Here is a 27,782-nt window from a genome sequence, read left to right on the forward strand (position 1 = left end):
ATATTGTTAACATCTCCATCTCAGAGATAAGAAAGCACCTTTCCTAGGTTAAATCACAGCTGAATATGGGGCTGAATGCAAATCCCTCCCCGCTGACAACACAGACTCCTGGGCCCTATGAACCTTCTGGTTTAAGATGTCTTTAGCCATCCATGCCTGAATCTCTTCTGCAAAGATCACTAGTTTTTGCTTTCAAATGTCAAGGAAGCAAAAGCAACTGAACTAGTCTGAGCCATGTCACAGAGAACTGTATTTCTCAAATCATCCATAATCACCAAGATTAAACAGAGAAATCATTCCTAAGTGAGCCCCTCTGTTTAAAGAATGGATTTTATTCTCTCTTTCTGCTGGAAAAATCCCAGCCAAGTATTCCTTTCCCCTCTAAAGCCTGATCATCTCTTCCTACCGAAGACCTTGGAGAACTTTCGTGCCATTGCCAGTTTGAAATTAAGCCAGGTGAATAGTTCAGCAATAACACAACAGCAAAGCTGATATCTCTGGGTCTAATCTGGAAGTTGGTGTTGTCTCAACTTCATTGGAGGCAGGATAACATTTCTTGTCAGCCAAGATGTTACATCTTCCTATGGGTCTTCTTTCAGTGTATTTCTTTTCTTCAGGGAGTGGGAAGTGGGGAGCCAAATTCTTTAGCAAATGGAGTGTTAGAATAAAGAGTTCTGCATGAACTTTTAAAGTGAGCACCAGTGGACGTAGTCAAGGAACCCAGATTTAACAGCAGTGCTGTTATTTTAACAATAGGTTACCAGATCCATTGGGCAATCTGACTAAAAGCCCATATTTATTTCCCTAATTTTATAAACATTTAATAGGTCCTTATTAAACACATCAGCCAGCATGATTTAATAACACAATCAGTCTAGAAGTTTAAGAAAATTGAAAACAGGATTTGAATGTAATACAGGCACAATTACTGGAGATTATAGGGAATCATTCCCATATGTCTCCAGTGGAGAGCTGCTAATCTCTGTTTGTGTGGAGGTGATTTCCTTTGGAACCCTGCCCAGCCTTCAACAGCACTAGCGCTGAACAAATTAGATTTGAAAGTCCCCAATTTTATGACTAAGGTAATATACTCTGTGAATTTAGAGAAACACTGAATTCCTATTTTCACTGGCTCTCAAATGCTGGACAGAGACCTTGATTTCATTTAGTTTGGCTCCACTTAGAATATGGTCATAGGTTTGAAGGGGTCAGCATATGTTTTTGTGTGTCTTTCATAGATACTCTAACTCCTCTCCTCCCACAACACCGAGACATTCGCATCACGGCTCCGCGAATGACGACAGATCTTAGGAATGTGCTGCAATTAGACCTGGAAGACAGCCTGCTGCTCGGGGCTTGGGGACCCGAACCCCCTCCTCTAAATGCCTGAGCCCCTCCCCCAATTCCCTGTCCTCTGCTCGTAGGCTCTGTAAGTAGATTTTATTATGCTCAGAGTGGCAACCTGGGAAACTCAGCTTTGTTTTCCCCTCTTTCTTAGGCAGTTTCTAGAAAAAGGGTGGATTCTTTGCAAGGAGGCAGAATTTCTTGACGCTGGGTAAGATAACAAAAGCCAGTAAGCTTAAGGTTGACGCTCTTGGAGTTGTATTGGGGCAAAGCTGAAAATAGGTTTCCTGTTTTCTGACAGTCTTTGCTTTAATGTTCTCTTCCCATCCTGCCTCCTGTTTTTGTAAAACTAGAAAAACATGGCAACAATGACTCCTGATTACTGGGCACTGAGTACATGCCCGCACATTATAGTATTAATGACTTGAAACCTCATCAGAACCCAGTAAGGTCAGTGTCACCATTTATACTTGAGATAAAAGGAGACTGAAATTCTGTCCACTTCACATCCTTGCTCTGGTCTCAGCAAAGCAAGGATTCAAACCCAGAGGTCTTTGATTACAAGGCTCCAGTTGTTAATTGATCTTTGGAGTTTCCTTTTAACAATGGTAAAGATAATGGTGGCTCAGGCAATAAGGAGACTGCTTGCAATGTGGAGACCTGGATTCAATCCCTGGGTCAGGAAGATCCCCTGGAGAAGGAAGTGGCAATCCACTACAGTATTCTTGCCTGGAAAATCCCGTGGACTGAGGAGCCTGGCAGGCCATAGTCCATGGGATTGCAAAGAGTAGGACATGGCTGGGCAACTAACACCCGAAGATAATGCTGCTGCTGCTGCTAAGTCGCTTCAGTCGTGTCCGACTCTGTGTGACCCCATAGATGGCAGCCTACCAGGCTCCCCGTCCCTGGGATTCTCCAGCAAGAACACTGGAGTGGGTTGCCATTTCCTTCTCCAATGCATGAAAGTGAAAAGTGAAAGTGAAGTCACTCAGTTGTATCCAACTCTTAGCGACCCCATGGACTGCAGCCCACCAGGTTCCTCCGTCCATGGAAGTTTCCAGGCGAGAGTACTGGAGTGGGTTGCCATTGCCTTCTCCACAAAGGTAATGAGATGATAGCAATGCTTTATGTGTGTATGAAAAGAAATTGTAGGTTTTCCTAGGCATCTTCCCACTCAATCCCATATTTCTGGCTTTATCCATTCAGATTCTTCCAGGGTTTTCTTCTTTACTATGGTCCTTTTAGCTTCTGAAGATACAGGAGCAGTAAGAGGGGGGGAATTATAGGACTTAGAAGAAGAATTTTGGGTAAGGTTTGGATGTGTTGGGCAGCTCACAGAGAATCAGGGGAGAAGATTTTAAAGTTCTCAAGTTTAAGGTTTATCAATTACTTACCATGTTCTAGGAGCTGTTCTAAGCACCTTTCTTGTATTTCCCTTCATTTCAGTCCTCCAAACCCTGTTAATTTATTTATCTAATTTATCCTAAATATTTATTTTACCCACATTAAGTAGTTTGTTCAAAGGTACCCGGCTAGTAAGTGGCATAACTAGGATTTATACCCAGGCATTCTGGGTCCAGAGTCCACTCCTACCACTACTCTATGGCAGTTGAATATCAAGTAGAACCTTCACTCTGATACATGAAAATGAAGCATTCATGTTACGTGTCAGTTAAGTTTTGTTTTTGGACTGTATGTTTGCCTTTCACTGGACCCCTTGCCTGAAGGCCTCAGTGGATTCATCCAAGCAGAGTGGGAACCAAACCAATGACTTAGGAACTCACTTTACAACCTAAGCATATTCTTTCCTCCAAACTACATACATGCACAGATATATGCACCAGCACACACATACACACACACACACACTTATGTGGTATAACTCACACGCACAGACAAATTCATTACTGTATACTAAGGCTTAACTTGTTGACTATTAAAACAGAATGGAACAAAATTATCCCCTCAGGTAGTCAATAACACCAGAACTCTTCATTCACCTTCCATTGTAGTCAGGGATCTGACGATTAGCTTAAAGGTGGAATGTTTGACACCCAAACATCTGTGTATAGACTTCTTTGGTTCTTTCTTTTGCAACTATAGCAACTAGCCTCCAACTATAGCTTGCATTAAAGATACTGTAGAGAATACTATATCCTGTAGATAATTGATACAATATTCAAGATAGTATTGATATATAAGATTAATACCATAGAGAATTGAATGCATTAAACCAGAGGCTGTCTCCTGAACCTAATGGGCTCTGAAGGCCCTGCCTCCCCTTCAGACTTTAGACCAGCCAGGTAAGAACCAGTTCAGTGGCCCAAAGCTTTGAGGCTTTTGAAATTATACCAGCTCTGGGAGGTACCAGTTCAGGGCCTGGCCCAGTGAGATGTTGTATCTATACCATAATTTTTCATCAAAAAAATTGTGAGAAGCCTCATCTTAAGTCAGAATGTGCTGAACTCTAAAGAGAACATTGCTGGGCCACATAGAGTAGCATCTTTTATCAATCTTCAACTTTTGCTGTAAAGATGCAGGTACCTTCTAGAGTCATTGAACATAGCAGCCTGAGTATTTAACAACTTTTTAAAAGAAATATAGGTAAGTTCAGGTGAACTGTCTGAGAACAATCCAAGTTAATAAATAGCAGATAGACTTTTCTGTTTCTAGAAAACAAACCCTCTTGAGTATCATCCCATTCCATCACTAAGTATTTTATTTCATCAAAGTTTTCCAGTTTAGGTTTTCCACTAAATCCTCATGGTTAATTCTTATTCCGTAGTGTTACTGAGTGGTTATAGAGCATGACCTCTCTGGAGCCCACCTGCCTGACTTGCAATCATCACCCTGCCAATCATTAGCTTTATGGCCAAAGCAAGTTCACTTCATCTCTCTGTGCATCAGTTTCCCCACCTGTAAAATGGGGACAATAATGGAATCTACCTCCTAGAGTGGTTGTGAGGGTTAAATTAGTGAATCCATGTAAATTACTTAGAAATGTGGTATACTGGCACACATTCAGAGTTTAATGAATGTTATTTTCTATGCCTTCAAACGAGAAGATAAAAGTCAAGATAGAAGTCACTGCAGTAAACGTATCTCACAGACATCATTGGGAAAGATACAGATTTGATTTTAAAGTTAATAAAATAAGTTGAGTGTTATATAGTGGACCAAGGATGGGATTTTAGAATTAGACAAACATGACTTTGCATCCTGGCCCTGCCCCTTTCTGAAGCTGTCCTCCAGATAACAGCTCTGAGCCTCAGTTTCCTCATTTATTAAAAATAGTAGGATGCTAATGCCTACTTTAGGAGACTTAATGAAAGAAATCTACACGAGGCAGTGTGTAGTCAGATATGTGAGCTTCAGAGCCATACAGTTCTTGGTTCAAACCCCCTGCCACTTAGTGTCTGTGTGATCATGGAAAAGACATGCACCGTTTCTGAACCTCAGTTCCTTCATCTGAAACAAAGGAACAACAAAACCCATTTTGCAGAGTTGGAGTGAGGGTTAAATGAGATGTTTGTACAATTCCTGACGTATAGTCAGTACTCAATAGATTATAACAGTGTTATTATTAACAGACTTTTTCAGATCACCTAGATGGCTGCCACCTCCACAGCCATACCTCATGAGAATGACTTCTTTTGTTTCAGTTGTGCTAAAATACGTATTATATAAAATTACCATCTTAGCCATTGCTCAGGATACCATTCAGTGATATTTAGTGCATTCATATTGTTAGACAATCATCACCACAACACATCTCTAGAGCTCTTTTCATTTGGCAAAATAAAAACTCTGTAGTCATTGAATAATAACTCATTTCTCTCTCTGCCTTCAACCCCAGGCAACCACCATTCTACTTTCTGTCTCTATGAATTTGACTACTCTAGATACTGTGGATAAGTGGTATCATACAGTATGTGTCTTTTTGTGACTGGCTTATTTCACTTAGCATAATGTCCTCCTCAAGGTTCATCCATGCTATAGCGTGTGTCAGGATTTCCTTTTAAAGAAAAAAATCCCATTGTCTACTTATACCACATTTTGTTTATCCATTTATCAAGCAATAGACACTTAGTCTGTTGCTTCCACATTTAACTGTTATGAATAATGCTACTATGAACATGTGTACAAATATCTCTCTGAGACCTTGTTTTCAGTTATTTTGTATATATACCCAGGAGTAGAATTGTTGGATCATATGGTAATTCTACTTTTAATTTTTTGAGGAACTATTGTACCATGGGAAACATGGTAGCTGCACCATTTTACATTCTTACCAACAAAGGACAAGGATTCTAATTTCTCTACATTCTCACCTACACTTGTTATTTTCTATTGGTTCTATGGTAGCCATCTTAATGGGTGAAGTGCTATCTCACTGTGGTTTTCATTTGCATTTACCAAACAATTATTAACGCAAAACATCTTTTCATGTTGGAGAAGGAAATGGCAGCCCACTCCAGTACTATTGCCTGGAAGATCCCATGGACAGAGGAGCCTGGTAGGCCAGTCCATGGGGTTGCAGAGAGTCACACACGATTGAGCCACTTCACTTTCACTTTCTTTTCAAGCGCTTATTGACCATTTCTATATTTTCTTCAAAAAAAAAGTGTATTCCAAGTTCTTTGTTTACCTTTTAATAAGGTTTTCTGTTGTTCAGTCATACAAAAAAGACTTTTCATAGAACTTCCAGAAACTCATTTTATGGAGAAACTTTTATTTTTTCTTTAAAAAAAAAAAATTCTTAAAGGAACTGTGGGTTTTTCTTTTTTTTTAACCATAGGCTGTAAATCTCCCTTTCCCTAGGAGTAGCTTAAATAGAGGCCTTGGGTGAGAGAGTACAGGAAAGACCTCTGCCTCTGGGGCCCTGACATTTTCCCATGTCCACTCAGGTCCCATAAATGGGGGGAAGGTTGCTTATCCTGCTTGGTAGCAGACTGTCCATGAGCCTGGCCAACCCAGTGTGCCTCAGGATGACTGCAAGGGAAGAGGGTGCCTCACAATTAAACGGACCCCACCCACCCCATAACCTCAAACAATGACTCCTTCCCCATACCTTATCACCTCAAAGCATCAGCCCTGAGAGCCTTCCTTCTGGGAAGCCTCCTTCCTTCAGAGAACTCCTAAGTGAGGACTGAGCTGGGTCACCGCATGTGACAATAAAATTCTGCTGTGTTTTACCAGCTCAGCTCTGTGATAAGAGGCCAGGAGAAGCAGCAGATGGATTTTGCTAGAGCCTAGTATCTTCCATTCCTTTCGTCTCTTGCTTGCTCCTACTAGTGTCCCCAAAACCCAAGGCCTGCTTGGCACCATCTCTTGCATTTATTCTTGGGGAATGACTGGCTCCTCTCTCTTGGTCCTTACCAGGTGGGAAGCTTAGAATTCCTTGCCTTTGGCTTCTTTTATTTAATGCCAATAAATTCTATTTTACTGACAGAATTCTACCCAAGTTTAATATGCATTTACTCAACCTCAAGATTGGATGAACTTGCCATGAAACAGAAAGGGAAGTTCAAAATGTGAAGGGATGTAGTGTACAAAGACCAATGGATAGCTTCTTTGGGGCCAGGCCCATCAAACGTCTGGCAGGAACCTGTGAAAATAACATTCCTGTGGTAATTCCTCCTAGTATGCAGTGACCTGAGAACATTTCAAGCATTTCATTTTCATGTCTGCTCCAATCACTGAAAACAATTTAAAGAAGCAAAATATCAGGGCCAAAATTTTTCAAAGAGATCATTTTTTTTCACCTCTAGCTTGAGAGCAAATTGTAACTTTCTAAGCAAGCAAACAAAAAGGGCTTTTGTGCATATCTGATTAGCTCATTTCCTTTGATTTTGGCGAGTGATGTCATTTGGGCCCAGCTGTTGGTATGCTGCAAATGATTTCCCTTCCTTGTGTTTCAGCAAACCTTTTCTGCCCCTAATGGAATTACTTTAACTGGAACCCAGCATTTTTCATGGTTCACCTCTTCTATCAGCTGATACCCAGGACTCCTCTGGAAGGAATAAGGAAAGGCTGCAAAGGCATTTAAATTCCTGGAGAACAATCATTTCATGTAGACTGTCATCAAGCAGTTGTCATTCTAAAGTCTGTTTGCTTCCATTTGCCTTGGCTGCTTCTTGATTCATCCTATGCAATAATAGTGAGGATCTGAGTAGTGGAAGCGTTCTGAATTAAAGGCTCCTGGGTCCTCAGAAACAGACTCACCACAGATCTGACAGGTTAACTCTGTAGGGAAGACAGCAGGGCTATGGAAATAACTAGTGAAAGTGAAAGTTGTTCATTCGTGCCCGACACTTTGCGACACATGGACCGTATAGTCCATGGAATTCTCCAGGCCAGAATACTGGAGTGGGTAGCCTTTCCCTTCTTCAGGGGATCTTCCCAACCCAGGGATCAAACCCAGGTCTCCCGCAATGCAGGTGAATTCTTTACCAGCTAACAGGTGAGGTACTAAAGCATTGGCTTTCACATTCTGTTGACCCTAGTCCAGATTCCAGGGCCACACTTCGCTGGCCTACTGTTGGAGCCTCTGCAAGCCTTAGTTTTCTTACAGATTGAAAAAAAAAAAAAACAGCAAGTAAAAGTAAGCACAGATAGGGAAGGAGGCTGTAGGTTTGTGATGGTAGGGGGTATATAGGAAATCTCTGTGGTTTCCATTCAGTTTGCTGTGAGACTAAAACTGCTCTAAAAAATAAAGTCTATTTTGAAAACAATGTGAGCACAAAGGGTCATGGAGGCTTAGAACCTTATGTGGCATGGTAAACATAATCTGCTGCTTATAAACTAGGTATTAGATATCGAGCTTGGGCTCATCCATTGGGTCAGGGATTTTTAGCCAGGGCACTATTGACATTTGAGGCCATTTAATTCTTTGTTGTGGGATGGTTGGTGGGTGTCCTGTACATTGTAGGATGCTTAGCATCATCCCACCATCCTTGTTTTCTATCTCCTAGATGCCAGCAGCACCTCCCCAACACACACACACCCAGTTGTGACCAACAGAAACATCTCTAGACATTGCCAAATGTCTCTTGAGGGACAAAATTGTCCCAAATTGAAAATCACTATACTAGTAAAGGAGAAACAATAATCAGTGCTCTTGATGGCTCCACTACTCTGTCAAGGTGAAAACTGAGAGTTTTGCTCGCTTGTCTCCCGGTACTCACTCATCTACTTAGGTTGGTCTCACAGGCATATCTGGTTCACCTCACCTCTGTCCCTGATTTTTGGCCCCCACATCTGGAATGTACTGTTTTCTCTCTCTGCCCCTCTCCTCCAGTCTGGACCCTTTCTAGCTTCAGCCCACACCTCCTTTAATAATAAACCATCCTGAATCTTTTAAGCCTCTGGATCATCTTCTCTTCCCAGCTTCTTAGCCTGCCACTGAATATATCACCAAATTCTGCCCTGACCCTGCATTGAAGGCCTTAAGACCAGGAGTTTAAATGCAGGAAAAGACAATGCCAGTCATGTAACTCAGTGGCCCTCTGGAGCAGATAAGGAAATTAGGCCCTAAAGAGGTTAAAGGATTCAGCCAAGGTCACAGTGCTGGTTGATAGCATAGCTAGGCTTGTACTCTCTGTCTGGTAGCTGTTATTCTGGAGTACATTGTCACAGGCGTTGATCCCTGTGTCCAGCCTCTGCCTTTATTTACAAATAGCAGTTCCATTTATAGACTGGTTGGAAAGGGTAGACTTATCAGCTGTTCAGAGGCATTCAAAAGTTCTGGCCCTCCTAGGGATGCTTAGCTTAAAAGACTTGCTTCCTTGCTCCCTTTACTTATACTCAACCCTAGACTCAGTAGTCAGAGAAATGGTATAAACAGACTTCAACTTAAGTCTGCCTCTGAAGTACCTGGGAAGCTTTTGAAAACACAGATTGCTAGACTCCAGCCCTAGAATTTCTGGAATGTGACTGGGACCTTGCATCCTGAGGTGAGGCTGGCATTTCAAGGCTTCACTTGGAGAACCTGATGGAGAGTGATGAGGAATCTAGACTTTAGGGCTGGAAAACCCACAGACAATAGACTCAGTCTCCCCTTGAGTCTCATTTTCTAATTTTTTTAAGATAACGATAATTAGAAGTGCTCATAAAAATGAACCATTATTTTTTATTGAACACACTGCCTTCAATCTCTGGCATTTACTGGCTCTCAGCATGTATCCTGTCCAGAGGAGTAGAAAGAGGCCAGTTTCCTTTGATTTATCTAAACTGGTGGCTTAAGAGGCACTCACAAGGCAGTAGGGCTCAGGGAATGCATCTAATTTGGTATGGAATTCTGAGGAAATCACTTGATTTCTCAGGCATTTCTTTAAAATGAGCAAAATGGTCCTTTTCTGCTCCCCTCTATACCAGAGCAACTGTCAGACAGATCAGAGAAGATTGTATTACTGGATAATATGAGACTGTTTATTCATGTTTATTCTTAACCCAAAGCCTTTTTTGGTGATTACCCATTCTTTCAAAATCCGGCATGTTTTCCTTCCAGTAGGCACTTTCTTCCTCATTGTAGCCCACATAGATAGCTCCGTTTTCCCTTTTCTCTATTACCTGATTGCTACTTAAGTATAAGCAGCTTACTTTGAAACTTACCTGCCTAATGAGTGCTGCCTCCATGTCTCTTCTCTCCAATTAGAGTAAATGTTCTTTGAGGAAGTGAACTATGCTTTCCATTTCTTTTGAATTCTTCCCGAGTGCCTGGCATCATGCTATGAATAGTCAATAGACAAATGTTGGTTGAATGGATATCACAGAGTTTGCATAGAATTAATATCAAAGTTTTATCCAGGACATGGGAAAATAGTTTCCTTCATTTTTAAAATTTAAAATGTAGGTCTTTTCATCTTGCATGTTGTTGGTTCTTGTGTATGATGTTTTGGTCACTGATCAACTCCTGAATTCTTGAGTTGATCACCTACAGAAGGATAATTTCTAGGGGGAATCTGTATGCATCATTTTCTTCTGGCATTACATTAACAAAAATTTTGGAGGGAGATCACAGTCTTAGGAAACTGAAACGTGTCTGACTTTCAATCACCATATCACCTTGTAACTGAAATTATAAAAGCATTATGCTGAACTAACATCAGTCTTCCCAATGTAAATGGTCAAATATTAAACTGTTAAAATAGCAAAACCCTGAGAGTAATGAAAAACAGAATGGAAAGGAGGGAATTGAAAAATGAGATGAGGACTTATAGCCCTGGGTTGCTCATTTTTGTCCCACTGAAGTGTAGCCATAAAATAAATAATAGGCTAGTTGGAGTACATGTTGTTCAACTTGTATTTCCTCTCCCTTCCCAAATATGCTTTATTCTAATAGAATTGTTATTCTCCAAAGATAGATTTCCCTGGAGAGAAGCCAGGGAGCCATGACTACTTGGGTCCATGTAGGATCGACTAAGTCTAAAATCTTCCCATATTCTGGATGAGATTTTTTTTTTTTTTCCAATAGTGTGTGTCACTTCAGGAACACTTATCCACCTCTTTTAAGTGTCCATCTCTTTTCTTGCTCACTCATTGAAGCCACATCCTCAGAGAGGATTTGGTATACCAATCCCATTCCACTTCCAGTCATGAAGATTAAGTCTACTCACCAAGGGGTGTGACCTCTTCAGGAGGCAGCTGGGTGGAGATGATAGGATAGAAGACCTGAAAGAGGTGGCTTGACTCTCCTGTGATAACCTTCATTCTTCAGTGTGGACCAGCAGCTCTCAATCATGGGTCATGGCACCTGTTTGTATATCGCGCCACAAAGTCATAGGTTGCTAAGTACCATGTACAACACTGGTGGGTAGTTTTGTCTTTAAACTAAACTAGAATTAAAGCCCTCCTGAGCCATAAGTCACTCTCATGTCTATTTTAATATACCTTCTAAAGTAGGGTTCAACCGTTGTCCCTACTTATGCCTATGAAAGTGATAGTTGAATATCTCATGTTGAAAGTGATTTTAAAAGACTGGACAACTTTATGTTAGATATTTGGATTCCATCCCTGTAGCTCCAATGAGTTATAGCAAACAAGACCTAGATCTCGGATATTCTAGCTCTGCAATCTACCAGTTTAGCAGACTTCGACAAAAGTATTTAGCTTTGAGGAAATCTTAGACTTCTAGTGTGAAAATTAGAAAAATAATAAGATCTAGCTCAGAGAGTTGTTGTGAAGATTAAATGGGGTAAATATGTGCCTATATACTGTAAACCATCAAATGATTTACTGTAGTAATGCTGAATATTCTTTTTAAAAAATCATAAGAGCTAAAATAAATTGAGTGTTCTTTTTATGCCAAGCATGAGAGTAAGTGCTCTCCTGTGTAAGTGCTTTCCATGTGTAAGCTATTTCAATCTTTGGAGAGGAGCCACTTGTATCTGGTACTTTCTGCTAAACCATCCTATATATGAGAAAACTGAGATTGAAGAATGAATTAAATGTATTACCCTTATCGAGTGGAAAAGCTGGATCTCAAACTCATACTTTTGGATTTCAGAAGTCATGAACTTAACTTTTGCAGAGCCACTCTTTAAAGTTTGATCAGGGGTGGGTGTGCACCCCACCCGGTGATTCAAGTGGACTTCCTAGCACTGAGTTTTATTCTCCTGGACTGTAAGCTTCTTGAAGGCAGATACCATGTTTCATTCAACTTTGAATCTTCATTCCCTTTTTCTGTGTGGCCTATATATTGGTGAATTCTCAAAAAAAAAAAAAACAAAACCACTCCTTGGATATTTGTTGAGTGATTTTATAGCACCTCTCCCTGTTGGTTGTACGATATAATTATTGCAAATGAGTTTTAAAAACAAGTTTCTTGTATTCTTTGGGGGATGCAAACAGAAATCATGAAATTAGTTCTCAAGTTCCTAGATCATAGAACGTTATCTGAACACAAACCCCTCCTGTGAAGGAAAGGAAAACTTGGAGTTATCTTTCCTCTTAATGCCTCAAACTTCATCTCCAAGGTGGTGGTTGATTAACTCTCAAATGATACTATGTGTCCAGTGTCCAGTAATGGGCAACTTCTGATGGGTGAACGAATTTAATTGTGGGCCCAGATGTTACTTTGAAAAATAAGTTGTCTGTGATTTGAGGAGGTGGTCTCACACAGATCAGTTGGGAAGGAGAGAATTATAGTGATGTGTTGAAAGCAGTCACTGCAGGGAAAAGGATGGCCAAACTGTTTGTCTACCAGGGAGGCAGGATGTTTTACAGGATTTAAAAGAAAAGCATAGTGTCTGCACACTTCCCTTTCTAAACATTTGTGTTAGTCAGATCCCCACCTCTCAGGACATTAGGAAAGGACCAATATGAGCCACTCAAGAAGGATCTGGCTGTGTTCTGTCTTAAGTGGAAGAAACTTGAAGCTAAGCCATCTCTTAAATTTTGGCCAAGCAAAACTAAAAATGTTAACTTGTTGAATTGCAGATACTTGATCCTAATTTTTGTTATTTATGATGATGGTGACAATGTTGCTATATGCAGATTCTTTTGTAGCAGCTGACATAACTCAAATTGCTGTACGCTGTAAAACAAATAGCTTTCAATAAAGTTTAAATAATCAACTAGACCAAAGTAGACTTGACTCTCCTATTGCTTTCTTGCATGGCTCAAGTGATGTCACCATGACCCTGTTTCTCCCCTTTGCCCAGTCACCTGTCTCTCAATACTGGCACTTATGTTAGATTCCACATACTCACAGAATGGCTGCAGTGGTCTGAGATCCTACTTTTGCTCTGATTCATTTCTTAGATGGAAAAATTGATGATCTCTTTCCAGGACTCTTTGCCAATGTCTCACTGCTGTGATTGGATCATTGGCCCATCTCCAAACCAATCACTGTAATTAGGGTGGGGATGTGACAAAGTGATGACCTCTTCCTGGCATTTGTGCTTCTCTCCAGAAGTCCATGGGTTAGGAGTTACCAAAACAGATATCCATGATAAATATGAACTCTCACTACTATTGCCATGTGTTGAGAGCTCTATATCAGGCACTACCTAATATTATCCCCCACAGCCTCTTATTCACTCTGTGAATTATTCATCTGTTGTGATCTTAGCATGGTGAGCAAAAACAAACGTGGTATTAATTCATAGTTTAGAAAGGGAATGTACCATGGGATATGTGTTGCATCTACATTTTATAGGTGGGAAAATTCAGGCTATCCTAACATTATTTCAGTTTCAATTATTTCATTTCCCTACAGTATTATAATTACTAATTGAAAAACAGAGATCCAAAGTCAAATCTGTTTTCATAGGCCATGTCCTCAACTGCTGTGCTGATCTAAAATGCTTTGGGGAAGAATCTGCCCCAGGCTAATATATATTTATCTGTGACTGTGGCCCCCCACCATGAGGATTATCTCATGATAAAGTATAGGGAACACAACATAAAAGTCCAAGGAATATATATCTTCCCACTAATAATGAGTCAAAATTAAATTCTTCTGGCTTCTTAATGAAGTGACCACAAACTGACCAACTAAATTTTGTGAATGTGTTTTCACTTATAACATTAGGTCTCCTCAGTGCTTTATAGATAACAATCTGGTGTTGGATATTTGGTCCTGTGAAAGCATCTTTGCAGCTCCTTTGTAAGATCAGAATTTTTAATCCTTTCTGGCTTCCAGGAGTTTAACAGAACATCTTATGCTACACATGAAGAAACCAAAGCTCAGACAGATTAAATAACTCATCCAAAGTCATTTGGCTAGTAAAAGATTGAGCAGCAACTTAACTCTCCTATCCTTTTCACTCTTGTCCTGGTGTTTCCCGAACTGCTGTCGTCCTTCACAATTTTATGGTAATATAACTATTGACTTTACTTAAGTATCCACTATCTCCTCTAATCTCATTCTAGGTGATAATACTTCTCAGTGTTACTAAGTGTATATTATTCTAAAGCCCATTTCAATAAACACAAAACTATTCAAAATTTAGGAATCCATCCATGAATCCCCTAAAAATTTTTTCATGTGCCATAAGTAGCAGTTTCTGACACATTGAGAAAATCTGTGCCGTGCTCTGTCATTGCCTCACCAGTTAGTTCCAGAACCAAGGCTTATGGTTACAGATGGGCAATAGTTAATTTCCATGGAAAAAAAATTTTTTTTTCTTTCCAGGAACAGATATATATATATATATATATATATATATATATATATATGAATGGGGATATGATCATTTTCAGTTCCTTCCCCTCTGCTGATGGCCTTCCCAATCACAGTCACATCCGCACACTCTGCTCACTTCCTGTCTTTGCTTGTGGGTGAAACACACCTGCTACTTAAAGGCTAACCCAACTTTCCAGGCCCCACTAATAGTTAATGCAATTTATTGTTCTGCATGAGTTTTTGTGGTATGCTTCTTTAGTGACTGTCAAGTTGTATTATTGTTCAGACTGAGAACTATGTCTTTTGGAGAGTGACTTCAACAACAAAGCTATCACCACATTCACTTTGTTTTGTTATAATTATATTTGGCTCTCCTTAAGTTTCCTACTGATTTCTGAAGATCTACTACCCTCATAAGCCACTTAAAGATGAAATTCAAACCCTGAAGTGCATTTTTATCCCTAGTTATTTTGAAGGAAAGATTAGGAAAACTACCTAATACCCCTCTATTTAAATACAGAGATTAGGAGAAAGGGAAAAGACCCATTGCATGAACACATTTCTTTACAAAAATTTAAGCACTTGGAGGCGGCTCATTTGTTTTACCATTTAGCAATGAAATTAAGAAAGCCATTGTCCTCATCACTATTCTTGGCTGCCATGATGCTCAAGGAGACTGGGGATATTGAATGCAAGTGTTCCTTCTTGAGGGCAAGGGGTTGCATATTTACGTTTTTGTGTTTTATTCTTTTTCATGAGAGAAGCTATCAATCTGAAGCATAGCACTGTGATTTTTTCTCAACTCCACATTAGGTTGCTAACCAGGTTATCGATGGTCATTGTTGACTCCAGACAGAGTTTAGATCCATTCTCCTTATTGTAATAGACCTCAAGTCTGTTGCATCTTGGAATCATCTAAGATGCATTTAACAGATATTGATGCTCAAGCCCCAGGCTGGCCAATCAAATCAGAATTCCTGAGGCTAGAAGCCAGGTATCCTTTTATCCTCTTGAAAGCTCACCAGATGGCTCCAATGTTCACAAAGTGTGAAGAACTTCTCTCCCAGAACCCTCTGGTTTTAAGAGTCCCTGTACTGTCATGGTCAGATGCAGTCAGATGGCGCTGGGGGGAATCGTTTTTCCACTTACACAGGGCTCTTTATTTCAGGTCTCTCTCATTCATTTACAGTGCTATTTTTTTTCTTGTTTTGGGTTATACATTTTTATACTTTTTTACTTAACTGCTTTCTCTACCTATCCATCCTGAAATAATAATAGAGCACTTAATAGGTCAATTATCTGTCCCCACAGATGTTCATAAATTAATTCATTAAATCCAGACAACAATCTTTGAAGTAGGTCCTCTTATTACATCCATTTACAGATGAGGAAACAGGGGCATAGGAAAATGAAATAATAAGCCCCCAGCCACATAGTAAGTGGCAGAAAAAGGATTAAGAAATATACTGATTTATCTTCCTAATAAGACTGTTACCAGGACTAATGGGATAATGCAATTCTACTTATATGAAATGGCAAAAATATTTGGCCAATCTGTAGAGACAGAAAGTAGATGAGTGCTTGCCTAGGGCTAGGAAATATTATAGGGTGATGGAGAGTGACTGCTCGCAAATACATGATTTCTTTGGGAGTTATGAAAATGTTCTTAATTGATTTGGGTAACAGTTTCACAACTCTGGATATTCTGGAAACCATCAAATTGAGTACTTTTAATGGATGACCTATATGATAATTGCATCTCAAAAAAAAAGCTATTATAGTTTGAAAAACAATTCAGATGACACTATCTTTGGTGAAATTTGGGAACCGAATCTCACTCCCATCTTCCATTAGAGTCATCTGCGGATCTTTCCTAAGTTACTAGTACTGATGGCCCAGCACCTGAGATTCTGATTCAAGAGAGACCAGAGCACCAGTGTTTGAAAAAGTTCCCACATGAGTTTGATACACAACTTAGGTTAAGAATTTCAAAAACACATATACTTTAAATTCTCTTTTCCTTTGAGATGCTATGTTTTCTTGAGCTTCCAATTCTGTCTTAGTTAATGGACATGAGCTCTGGATCAGATGCCTGAATTTAGCTCTGCTTGCTATAAGCTGTGTGGTATTGAGCCAGCTATATATAACCTCTCTGAGCCTTGATTTCCTCACCTGTAAAATGGAAGCAATGCTAGCATCTACTTCTCAGAGCTTTCGTGAGGGCTAAATGATGTGTGCCAATGATTTAGTGTAGTGCCTTGTGTATAGTAAGACTTCTGTGTTAAAGAGGATGATGACATTGATGATGAAGATGTTGGTGATGATGATGCTTCTCCTGGAAGGAGAAGAAATGTAAATTTGGATGTTGGAGGGCTGGATGTTTAAGATGAAATATGGCCAAATCACAGATCAAGTACATATGTAATAGATTTTGTGAACAAAGGTTGTGGGGTAAGAGAGTCAGCGGCACTGAGAAATAGTCTTTTTTTGACTACTCTAAGTTTAAAAGATAAAGAGCTAAAGTTACTCATTTTAATGCTCCTTTTATAAGATGACATTTAGATGAGGCTAAGCATAAACACTGTAGTCCTTCTCACTGGTTATGTTAACCCAAAAAGCAGTTTCTGCTCCTGACATCTAGGAAAAATGGGGCATGTGTCTGAGAAAGTTATCCATTAGGTGCAGGTGTATTTTTAGACTGGCAATGTCTTTAAAATACATAATACATATATAAATATATATATATAGACACACACACATACACACACACACACACACACACACACACACATACACACACACACATATATATTTCAACACATAGACAGGGGAAACTACCAAGCATGAGGAAACAGGACTCTAATTTGAGCCTTAGTGGAGATCCAGGCTCTATCACATACCTACATGTGGAAGAAATAATGTGGTACAAACTTTCTAAGACTTTATTTTCTAGCTTCAGAAAACAAGAAAGATTGATGATGCTTAATCTGCCAGAGGATCAGTTCCCTGCTGCTGCTTTTCTTTTTCAATCCTCCGCCCCCTTCCCCCAAACCCACTTAAAAATAAAATCAGAACCCAGGATCCTCTGAGCGCACTTTTGGCAGACCTTGGCTTTGGCATTGTTTTTCTGACCAGTTTACTGATTAGTGTTTATTGCTAATCATCTGTGGCTAGAAACATGACCCAGAGAGGAGAAAGAGCAGGGCAACAGCATGCAGTGACATTGTTAGAATTATTCACAGTGTTTTCAGCAGGAATCACTCAACTCAAATCCACAACCACAACAGATGCCTTAGCATGCCAAATCCCAGGCATTGGCAGCCAGGCAAAGCAGGCTTTCCTCAGCACTTGGCAAGATTCCCCTTCCCTTTGCCTAGTATCTGGAGCCCAGTGCTTGGCCAGGAATGAAGGTGAGACAAGCTGAGGGAGTAAGAGTTTGCTGTATCCGACGGCAATGCTCTGATGCCAGATGTCTCCAATACACCACAGAAAATCAGGAGTTTCAGTAAGGACATGGACACGCGTGGGCACAAAGGCAGGATGGCCAAGGGAATATCCAACAGTGTACTTTGAGTTACAGTGTCTCTCTGAGTAATTTAACCTCTCAGAACTCAGGCTTTTCTGGTGAAGAAATTTATTCACTGATGTAGTATGTCAACAAATGTTCTAGCTTTGTGCTAGATCCACAGTGGTATAAGGAAGGCAGTAGATAAACCAAAATATTAAAATTCACTATTCAAATAAATGATAGACATGTATCTACATCTAAATCTGTGACTTTGTAACAGCCACTGTTGCTGTCAGCACTTAGAAGAAACTCATAGACTTAGATTTACTTTATAGAATAGATATGATTATATCATGTTACCAAGTCCAGAGCATAAATATTGCTCACTTTGCTAATATAGTAGTTCCTTTGTCTGGAAATAGATCTTTTAGTAGTTAATTTCCCCCCATCTACTCCCAAAAGTAAAATAATTCCTATTCCTAAATTCATTTAGGAAATATTTTTAAGTTACCTGTGACCTTTTTACCCCTAAAACCATTCTCAACATTTTGGGTATAGATTGGGAATTTTTAGACCATGAAAATACGTCTTTATTATTTATATTAAGCTAGTAGATCTTCAGTTCAGTTCAGTCACTCACTTGTGTCCAACTCTTTGTGACCCCACAGACTACAGCACACCAGGCCTCCCTGTCCATCACCAACTCCTGGAGTTTACTCAAACTCATGTCCATTGAGTCTGTGATGCCATCCAACCATCTCATCCTCTGTCGTCCCGTTCTCCTCCTGCCTTCAATCTTTCTCAGCATCAGGGTCTTTGCAAATGAGTCAGCTCTTCGCATCAGGTGGTCAAAGTATTGGAGTTTCAGCTTCAGCATCAGTCCTTCCAATGAATATTCAGGACTGATTTTCTTTAGGATGGACTGGTTGGATCTCCTTGAAGTCCAAGGGACTCTCAAGAGTCTTCTCCAACACCACAGTTCAAAAGCATCAATTCTTCGGCACTCATCTTTCTTTATAGTCCAACTCTCACATCCATAAGTGTGATCTTACTATAAAAGTAGATCTTACTATATTGCAAATTCAGCTTCCTGGGACAAAGATGGAAGAATAGTATTCTAATAGAAGGATTCTTTAGGAAATGGTGGTTTCTATCCTGGGTGAGATCGTTTACATTAATTTAGTATTTTTGCCAAACCAGTAGGATATGAGGATTAGAAAATGATAGAGGATTCCCTAGTGGCTCAGTGGTAAAGAATCCGCCTGCAATGCAGGACACCACCTGTAATGCAGGAGATATAGGTTTGATCCTTGGGTGGGGAATTTCCCCTGGAGAAGGAAATGGCAACCCATTCCAATATTCTTGCCTGGGAAATTCCATGGAGAGAAGAGCCTGGTGGGCTACAGTCCATGGGGTCACAAAGAGTCAGACACAATAGCAACTAAACCACTACTACCAGTATTTTTGTCAAACCAGTAGGCTATGAGAATCATAAAATGATATGAGATAATGGTATTTTCTTTGATGTTTTATATTTGTTTAAACATTAAGATATGCCTTTTCATCAAAGAGGACATTTCTTATGTCCAAGAGAGCTATAGGTATTGCTGAGTGGTGAGAATGGTTTTTATACAGTGTCTTTTATGTGCCCGTGATTAGGTGAGGAGACGGCAAAGTAGAGGTATGGAGGTATTTATTCTGGGGACAAATGAGCTTAAGCCAATAACTTAACTAAGTATAATGGGCACATGCCATAAAGGGAAATACATATTCTATGAGATCACATACCAAGGTCCCTAACTTACCCTAGATAATGAGAGAAGGCTTCCATAATCAAGTACCCTTTAAACTCACACAGTGTGAAGGCAAGGGGTTCAGTCTGGTCCATGGTGGAGACCATTTAAGCAACCACAGCAGGTTAGGATTTGTATTCCAACTGTTTGAAATAACCATCCTGCACCAGGGGCATTTTTTTACCTTGCTGAGATTTTCGTGCTATGAATATGATTACATAGTGAATCTAGAAAATTCCTTGTGTGGTCAACCCACTAACTGACCTTTGTCCAAAGAAAATCCCTCTTCCTGGAGACCACTTGCTGGAGCCCCACCCTTCAGCATTTGATATATGGTACCACTTGGGACCTAGTTAAGGGAATACTAGGAATTCCTGACTATATGCATAAATGGATACAAAAAGCATTAGATAGATTCTTTGAGTGGTTATGGCAAAAGAGATTCATCATGATTTATGCCCTTTACATAGGGAGTTGTCTGATGTGAAGTCAACAACTGAAATCGAATGAATAATTCAGCATGTGGATCAATCACATCGTCTCTCTTGCCACGTTATAGCTATTTTTATGTAATTGCAAAGTGAAAAATAAATTGATGCCATAAATAAACAACTGTCATTTGATATGAAATAGACCCTAGCATTTTAGGGATATTCTATTTTCAGGTACTACTCTGAAGTTTTTTTATACAATTAAAAATATGCTCTTATTAAAATGTGGGGAGAAGTATTGCTAGGCTGTAGTTCAGTGCCACTGTTGAAAGAAAAATAATGTAAAAGGATGAAGCAGCACATCTCTTTTTCAAAGGGCTTTCTTTATTGGTCTCATTCTGGAAGGTATTGCTCAAGAGAAAGCTCTTAATTCCCATTACATAATGTGAGGAGAACAATAGACTAGGCAACACAAACAAAACACTAAATGTAATTCCTTTTGTATTAGTTTTTAAAGGAGGTAGATACAAATGGACATGGCCTAAAAGCCTACTTTCCTTCTGCATGAATCTTTTCTTGATTAAGTGAATAGTAATTAATAGCTCCTTGTCATATTCATTTTATACCTCTTTAAAGAAAAACACAAGACATAATCTAGATAACCTCATATCTTAGACAGTAACTGTCATATCATTGTCATAATTGATGTTACAACTAGCACTTGTTCATCATGGCACAAAAAGAATAATCAATTTAATTATTGCAATTATTGGCCTTTCCATTTTTAAGGGTTTTTATCAAAGTCTTACCTCCCTTTATCAGAAACTTTGCTTCTTGAAAGTATTAAGAGCACTTGTTTTATGGGTGCAAAATAAATCTCTAAAGTTTAGGCTTATTATAAGAATTAGAAACATCGTTTTATTTATTAGCCTTTGGTCAAAAAACAATTCCAGCCTTAGGTTTAGTTTTGAAAATATGTGTTATCAATAAAATTAGTGAGTCTTTTAGCATATTATCAACTGCATCAATCCTAATAGGTTAGTTTTATATCTTTAAACATCTTATCTCTGGGAGAATGAACTTCATTTGAACATCAATTAAGTCCACATCAATATTTGTTGTTTTAGAGCAGAAATTCCTCTGGGTGAAATAAGCTTTCTAGATAATATATCTTGTCTAACAGTACACTAGGTAGAGTTATTAGTAATAATAACAAAACAATTGCAGATTATAGCATGATTTAGTGAGCAAAGCCTTTTCTCTGTCTTTTCAGATATCTACAGTTCTCTTTTGTTCATTCTCAGAACTGAAAGCACAGTGAGTTTTTAAAGCCAACTATAATTTAAAATAAACTCTTGCATTCTCCTTTCCCAGCTCAGATCTGGGAATGGACAAGAGCTAAGTGGGAAAGAATTAGACCTTTTGAACTCTTTGAGGGGAAAAGCGTAGGGAGTTTGAAGACTTCTGATGTTTCTCATCCGGGCTGGGTTTGTATCACTGAGAGGCTGGTGTTCTTGTCTGTGCCCTTCAGTAGGGTCAAGCATGTTTGTGCAGCCAAATGGCATTTCATAGGAAAAATCAAACTCAATTTGTTGAGATTTCTGGAGAAGAATGAATCCAATCTGGGGTGAAACTGACAAAGCACACCGATTAAAACAAATGCTAAGCGGTGCCCTGCACATGCCATTGTTATGTCTAAAGATGATTGCTAGAAGAGAAATACAATGGTCTTAGACCTGAGGTGACAAAACACATTCTCTTTCCCTTTTCTCTTGGTAGAGCTTCCTTTCAGAAGGGAAATGAATCTCTATTATATCCCAGTGATCAGGGAGGAAAGAGTACCTCCTGCCAGAGCTGAACATCAGAGGATGTTAGTAATATTGACTGAGCAAATTGGATTCATGGAACTGATAGACTCGACACTGCACAGTCAAAGAAATGCCATGATTTTGTGAAGTGCATGTTTATCTGATCCTATATTGCAGAAGCTTGCTATTGGTTTCTCAGGACCAACCTGGATGATTTTTGTAGCCTAGAGTTAGATGGGCAGATAGCTGGACTCCAGGGCCAGAGAGTCCAGTAGTGCAGGTTGGGCACGCACACCTTCAGGACAGCCTTGCTCACTTAGATTGTAGTATGGATGTAGCCTCCTTGAGTAAAGGTGCAAGACCTTTACAAGAGTAGCAGCAGCCCTACAATTTCTTCTCATTCAGATCTGCTCCACTTTGTCACTTAGCTATTTGACTCAGCTTCCCTCAGTGCAAGAATACAAAAAAAGAAAAAAATTGTTTGCAGTGATCACTTATAAAACAACAACAAAATGATGGATATATCCATTGCAATCCAGTGCCCAGCCCATTCTAGATGCTCAGTAAGCTTTTGTTAGGTGTATGATTTTATGTTGTGTGTGTGTATGTGCACGCGCGCGTGCGCACGTGCTAAGTCATTTTAGTCATGTCCTACTCTTTGTGATCCTGTGGACTGTAGCTCACCAGGCTTCCGGGTCCATGGGAATCTCCAGGCAAAAATACTGGAGTGGGTTGCCATGTTCTCCTCCAGGGGATCTTCCCAACCCAGGGATCGAACCCGCCTCTCTTATGGCTTCTCCTGCATTGGCTGGGGGTGGGGGGTGGGGGTGGTTCTTTGCCACTAGTGCCACCTGGGAAGCCCTTTATATTGTATGTGTTGGTGAATCTCTGCCATTAAGCTTGTAACTGTGTGACAGCAGGGATGAGAACTGTCCTGTTCATCTCTATCACCGGGGTCTAGGCCCCAGACAGTAGCAAAGTTAATTAAGTATTCAATTAGTATTTGCTGAATGGACTAAAAAATGATAAAACATTGCCTAACAAGATACATAGGGCTTCCTGGGTGGCTCAGTGATGAAGAATCTGCTGCCTGCCAATGCAGGAGATGTAGGTTCAATCCCTGTGTCCACAAGATCCTCTGGAGAAGGAAATGGCAACCCACTCCAGTATTCTTGCCTGGGAAATCCCATGGACATAGGGGCCTGGTGGACTACAGTCCATGGGGTTGCAGAAGTGTCAGGTATGACTTAGCAACTAAACAACAATGACAAGGTACATACTATTAATATTCCCATTTTTACATATGTGGAAACTGAGTTCTGAAAAAGTAAAGTGAGGATCCTGAAAGGAGCAACACATGGAGTTGCAGCCCACCCATCCTTCTGGTCTGGGTACCTAATCTCAGTAAGATAAAAGAGGTTTGCACCTTTGGACCTTTTTGTTCCACATATAATCTCTCACTTTGAGTGAATTGTTTTGGATTCTGAGGGATGCTGAAAAAATGGCCAAACAAAATTTGCTATTGTATTTATTATCAAGATATCCTTCAGTATAGAAGTAATGACCTATTTAGGAAGACTCTGAGAGAGATTTTTCAGTGCTCTGAACAAGGAAACTTTGATTCCTCCTGAGTAACTAGTGGGCTTTTGTTTTGGGTTTTTTGGTGTTTTTTTTTTTTTTTTAATGGAGGTGTTTTGTTTTTATTTTTAAATATACTTGCTTTTTAAGGAAGCTTTAGGTTCACAGGAAAATTGAGAAGAAGGTATAGAGAGTTCCCACATACTTCCTTCCCCTGTACATGCATTGCTTCCCTCATTATCAACATCCGCCACCTGAGTGGTACATTTGTTACACTAATGATGGTACATTGATGTTGTTATCATCCAGGGTCCATAGTTTAGCATTGGGGTTCACTTTCAGCGTTGTACATTCTTTGGGTTTAGAAAAATATATAATGGCATATATTCACCTTTATGGTATCATACAGAGTAGTTTCACTACCCTAAGCATCTTTATTCCACCTATTCATCTCTTTTCTCCCCACCTCCCAACCCCTGAGAACCTCTTATTTTTTTCATGCTCTCTATAGTTTTGTTTTGTTTTTCAGAATGTCATGTCACTGGGATCATACAATCTCTTCAGATTGGCTTATTTCACTTAGTGATATGCATTTAAATCTCTTCTTTGTCTTTTCATGGTTTGATAATTCTTACCTTTTTAGTGCTGAATTTACCACAGTTTATTTATCCATTCACCTTCTGAAGGACATCTTGGTTACTTCTAAGTTTTGGCAATTGTGGATAAATCTGCTATAAACATCTGTGTGCAGATGTGTGTGTGTAGATATAAGTTTTCAACTTTTGGGGGGTAAATACCAAGGAGTGAAATTGCTAGAACCTCTGGTAAGAGTATGTTTAGTTTTGTAAGACTTCTTGGCTTTTTGTCTTATGAAAAATGTGCATTGTGTAACTCATCCAAGTTCCGAGTTCTCTTTGTCCACTTGAAAAGTCAAAACTGACTTTGAAAGCCAACTTTAGTCATTGTGCACCAAAAAGTGTTTTTCACTTCTAGTGTGTTATTTTTCTTTCTTTTCCTGTCATCATGATTTTTTTCCTCTTACTTAATTTTACTGTTAACATGCTATTACATTTTGCATGGTGTCTTTAATTTTATTAATCAGAAATAAGGATCTCATATGTAACCCCAGTAAAGACAAAGTTTGTGGGAATGGTTAAGAGATTAAGAGACCTTGGGTTCAAATGCCAGTTCTATCACTTACTAGTTGTATGACCTTGAATAAGTTACTTTACTTCAGTTTCTCGATCTGTAAAGTGTGATAATAATAATTTCTGCCCCCATGGAATTGTTGCCTGTGTTAAAGGAAATAATCTATACATTTTCTGGGGGAGGGTTTAAGTCCCACCTCCCAACTCTTCCACCTAAATCCACTGACCTAATGCCCTAGAGAAGTTTCTCTCAACCTCCATACTATTGACATTTGGGGCCAGGTGATTCTAACCTACTGTTCTGTACATCATAGGATGTTTAGCAGCATTCATGGGCTCTACCCACTAGATGCCACTAGCATCCCCCTTAGTCACAACAACCACAAGATGTCTTCAGACATCGTCAAACTGCCCTATGACCCAGCAATCCCACTGCTGGACATACACACCGAGGAAACCAGAATTGAAAGAGACACGTGCACCCCAATGTTCATCAGAGCACTGTTTATAATAGCCAGGACTTGGAAGCAACCTAGATGTCCATCAGCAGATGAATGGATAAGAAAGTTGTGGTACATATACACAATGGAATATTACTCAGTCATTAAAAAGAATACATTTGAGTCAGTTCTAATGAGGTGGGTGAAACTGGAACCTATTATACCGAGTGAAGTAAGCCAGAAAGAAAAACACCAATATAGTATACTAATGCATATATATGGAATTTAGAAAGATGGTAATGATAACCCTGTATGCGAAATAGCCAAAGAGACACAGATGTATAGAACAGTCTTTTGGACTCTGTGGGAGAGGGTGAGGGTGGGATGATATGGGAGAATGGCATCGAAACATGTAAATTATCATATGTGAAACAAATCGCTAGTCCAGGTTTGGTGCATGATACAGGGTGCTCGCAGCTGGTGCACTGGGATGAACCAGAGGGATGGGATGGGGAGGGAGGTAGGAGGCGGGTTCAGGATGAGGAACACATGTACACCCATGGTGGATTCATGTCAATGTATGGCAAAACCAATACAATATTGTAAAGTAAAATAAATAAATAAAACTGAAAAAAATAGAATAAAGATTTGATGGGGAGCAGAATCATTCCTAGTTGAGAACTTCTGTTTTAAAACTCTCGTGTTGTCATTTGTTGATTGGGACCACTTTTTCTCCAGTAATTCTCTGTGTCAGATCACGTTTACCCAGACTAGTGCACATGTTGTTGAGTTCATTTATTTCTTAAATCAAAATTTAGTGACCCACCTAGAATCCTGATCTCCGCCAATCATGGGGAAACCCTTATTGAGCACCAGCAGTGGACTTTGCCTTTGAGGAGACATCGTCGGGGGAGTAAGTTGGGCCATGTGTGCAAACCACTATGACACATGCCAGTGACTGCTTAAGGTGGTGACATGTAAACTCCCCAGGCCTATACTGTTTTTTCAGAATGGAAATGCAAGTCACATGCTTTGACACAAGATTTTTTTTTTCAGTTGGCATTTCAATTTATGTAAAATATTATGAGTATAAACAAATAAAATGATAAGTAGGTAAAAGTTTGAGTCATCCTTTTGAAAGGAGTAATTACATGAAATTGGAAAGTGCTTGGGAAAACCGGGCTATATGACAACTGAGGAGGGCATGATTAATTTTTCTAGAAATAGGCAGATATCCTGATTCATACTGAAGCTTTGATAATTGGTGAGAGGTTAAAGTGATGTCCCTTCCTGATACCATTTACATTTTGATGTGGGGCTGTAACGTGCTAAGTGCAAGTGTGAATAATGTGGGGATGATACTTAGGGAACCTGAACATTTTTTTGGAAACAAACTGAAAGCTATTGGGCGGGGTTGGGGGGATGGACTGGGCAGGGAATATTCTTTTTAACAAACAAAAACAAAGCAAAACACACCTTGAAAACAAGCAAAACCAAACAAACCAAAAACAAGTTCTGGGTCCCTGATGATTTTGTGGGGTTTTGCCATGACCAGCACTGGAGCCAAAAGGCTCTTGGATAAACTCAGATAAATATGGAGGGAGCATCCTAAAACTAAGGATGATGATAGGAAATATATGAGTTAATGATAAACAGAAAAAAATATATTGGCAGTATTCTTCTTAATTTTATTAAAGCTGAATCTAGAAAACATGACTTCTGTAACACTTTCCTCCCTGCACTTTTCTCTTTGCTTTCCTGGCTACTCATCATCATACAAATGAAACCACCCCTTAAGTGTAGAGTAATTTAGAGGTTTACTGGAACATCTTGAAATTCATTGTTTTCATCAGTGTTTGTGCCACTAATTACCAAAAGTACTTAATTGCAGAAGTTTCCTCCTGACTATTACTGTGCTTTATAAATCCCTCATTTCCAAATTCAAGTGTCTCCAAGTACTAAGTGTGTTAATGTGTCACCTCTTTCTGATAATTGCGGAGATTGTAGTGGGTTTTGAAAATGGAGGGAAAATGATACAGAAGATGAAGTGCCTTCTGAGAAAGAGCTGAATTTATGTTCTGACATCAGGTTGTACCATAGAAGTTACATAAGACCCCCCATACCTGGGTACAGACCTATTTGTCTTCAAACCTAAAGAGCCATATAATCCAATATAGAGACTAGGTGAGAAGGCAGTAAATGCAAACCAGAAGTTCATTCTCCATGTGTTTTCTGAAGCTCAACTTTGTACAGTCCCATGAAAAGCAAAAAGATACTTGCCCAGTGTGTATGAGAGGGTCATTTTAAGGACACGGTTGTTGGACTTCACTCTTCTGGCATCTGTTCAGGACAGCTAACAAAAGTCAGTTGTCTCTTACCTTCTCATCGCCCCCACAGAACTCCCCCTTCTTGCAACAAATCCCTAGCAAATTCCACTTGCTGAGTGTCCCTCTATTAGCATAATGGTGTGTTTTAATTTGGAGAAGAAGCATGTGTTTCCTATAAGAAAGTTGTTTTAGGTCTTTAAATGTCTCTGTCAAACACTTTCTTTTTGTTTGGAGAAATAATTACAGATCAGTACTGTTGAAACAAAAACATCAGAG

The sequence above is a fragment of the Dama dama genome, chromosome 9 (assembly GCF_033118175.1).
Source record: "Dama dama isolate Ldn47 chromosome 9, ASM3311817v1, whole genome shotgun sequence".
Lineage (NCBI taxonomy): Eukaryota > Metazoa > Chordata > Mammalia > Artiodactyla > Cervidae > Dama > Dama dama.